The following is a 2,809-nucleotide window of genomic DNA, read 5'->3' as shown; positions in this document are numbered from 1 at the left end:
CCAACGTGAATGTTGCAGGGACCACATCCGAGGTGGCGACCCTGAAGGAAGCGTTGTCCAAGGCCAAAGACAATGCGGCCGAGGAGCGCACTGAGCGAGAAAAGCAAGAGGCGCAGGTGGCGGAGGTGCGGCAAGAGATCGATGTTCTTGTGAAAAAACATGAGAGGTTAGAGCTTGACTCGAAGACTCGAGAGTCCGAGCTCGCCTTTTGAAAGCGCCAAATCTGCGAAGGCCGAAGCCCAAAAATCCCTCCAGGAAATTGAGGCGGTGAAAAGGATTGCGACGGGTAAGGCATTCTTTATGCAAAGCAAGCACGTGAAAGTAAATTACTTGTTACTTACCCGAATCCGGAGCTCTCCAGGAGCATTCGCAGATCTGCCCCGCAGTGAATCTAATGCCGCCGCATTCTACCGGGCCGAGGAAGGGAGCTCGACGGAGAAGGTGTTCTGGTCCCAGTATGCTGAGGCCGACTCCCCGGTGCCCCTGAGCGACCAGCTGAAGCAGCTGGTCGAGCTTCATAAGGCAGCCGAACAGGCCATGAAGGGCCTGATAGGCCGGCTGTGGCCTGGGGAGGCCATGCCTTTGAGCTACTTTGGGCTGGTGCGATGGCTGGTGGATGCCTGTCCACGGCCTGAAGTCATCAAGCGCTCTGTATGCATCGAGGGCGCCCATAGGGCTTTTGCCCGTGCGAAAGTGCACTGGGGCAAGCTGGATGCTGAGAAGCTGGTGAAGGATGGGCCACCGGAGCGGAAGGAGCATCGCAGGCCCGAGATGTATTATGAGGGCGTCCTGAAGGGTGCCCGTCTTGTAGCGAATGAATGTACCAAGGATGTAATTTTTGAGTAAACTCGCTTGTGTTTATCCTGTGCGCTGAAAACTTGTTCATATGCACTAAGCAACGCTTTTTGAATTTAAAATATTACCTTCTGTGCGACCGTTTATTAAATCTGAGAGATGCAAGTCGTCGGCTTCTACCCCCATGCCACGAGTGCTGGGGTGTTCGGGATAAACCTGAGCGCTCTTGTTCCCACTCTTGGGTCCGTCTAGGGAGGCGCTCAGCACAACGGACAAGGCCATCGGACTTATAATGCTTTATCACTCTCACTTAGCCATAGAATTCTCGAACAGGGCCATAAGTCTTTAGGGGCTCGAAAAACCTCTCGAACAATGACCGGTCTCTCGCCCTATCATGACGGTCAGTTTTAGCTTTCTCTACTGAGGTGTTAACCCAGCTCAACTGGGGCACAATCGCAGTAGTTCTCCCAGCACTACCTTAGCCGACATTGCGGAACGTAAGGTACCAAAACATGGGAGCCGGGGAAACCCAACTATTGACCCAAGACATGATTCGGAGCCGATGCATACAATGCTATAAGTTCGGGGTGCTGCACTCGTGAGAGTGTTCGGTCTTCTCACACCGTATTCTGGGGAACTTAAGCCCCTGGTGTATTGGCAGTACCAAAGTGTACGGTTGCATGATGTCATGACTGAACATATTTACAGAAAAAATGAATGCAATAATAGACAAGAGCTATGTATTGTTTATTAAAGGGCTGCTATGAAAGCAGAACGATGCAAATAGTGCGATAAGCAAGAGATGGGATTATTTGACATTTCCCCCTCCAGGGGCAAGCTGCGAGACTTTAAGTAAGACAGGTATTTACCTCGTTATAGAGACCACCTGGACTTTTGACGTGGCTTGTTGTCTCCCTGGCTGTTGCATCGTGTGTTCGGCGAGTGTATTGCCGGACAGGCCTTCCGAATAGTGGAGCCCTGAAAGTATAGAAAGAAAAAGGAAGAAATGGCAAAATCGGGAGCCCCTAGTGCGGTTGAGCCGCATTCTGGGCGTGCCATGCTTGTGCCCCTCCCCTTATGCCCATGGTATTTCCAGAGCGTAATTATGTACACGTGGTACTGCTATCGCAATCCCGCGAGGGTTGGGGTTGGGGCCGCACTACTATGCTTGCTCGGAACGTGCCAGGCGGTTTTGTTGTAGGTTACTTCGGGCGCGCTTGACGTTGTCCGGACGTTTAACAGCCGGATTGGAGGATTGCCTTGAGAGCCTACTTTGTACTTCCGCCGCTAGGGCCGCCGTGTGCTCCTCTGTCCGGAGAGAGTGTTCGGTGTTTCCATTGACCGTAATGACTCCGTGGGGCCCAGGCATCTTGAGCTTGAGATATGCGTAGTGCGGCACCGCATTAAATTTTGCGAATGCGGTTCGTCCGAGCAAGGCGTGATAGCCACTGCGGAACGGGACTATTCGAAGATTAACTCTTCGCTTCGGAAATTATCCGGGGATCCGAAGACCACTTCGAGTGTAACTGAGCCTGTACAGCTGGCTTCTACACCTGGTATGACGCCTTTAAAGGTCGTCTTTGTGGGTTTAATCCTTGAGGGATCTATACCCATTTTCGCATTATATCCTGATAAAGCAGGTTCAGGCTGCTGCCGCCGTCCATAGGACTCTAGTGAGGTGAAATCCGTCAATGATTGGGTCTAGGACCAATGACCGGGTTTAGAGCCTCCGAATCCGGCATTAACTGCCGTATCCTCAGTATTATCGCCGTTAATGCGGCGCTTGTGCTTGTTACGACGTGACCTGCCATTGTTGTCCTTGCTATCTGAGTTACCAGGGCTCTTGGTCATGTTATTGCTATGAGCTAGCCAGCTGTCTTCTCCCGTGCAAAAGCGGGTCATGAGTGTTGTGAGGGCTGCCATAGATTTCGTCTTTTCCTGTCCTAGGTGCCGGGAAAGCCATTCGTCTCGGATGTTGTGCCTGAAGGCTGCAAGAGCTTCTGCATCTGGACAG

Source organism: Triticum dicoccoides, chromosome 7B (assembly GCF_002162155.2).
Source record: "Triticum dicoccoides isolate Atlit2015 ecotype Zavitan chromosome 7B, WEW_v2.0, whole genome shotgun sequence".
In the NCBI taxonomy this organism is placed as follows: Eukaryota; Viridiplantae; Streptophyta; class Magnoliopsida; order Poales; family Poaceae; genus Triticum; species Triticum dicoccoides.
This window is presented reverse-complemented; position numbering follows the sequence as displayed.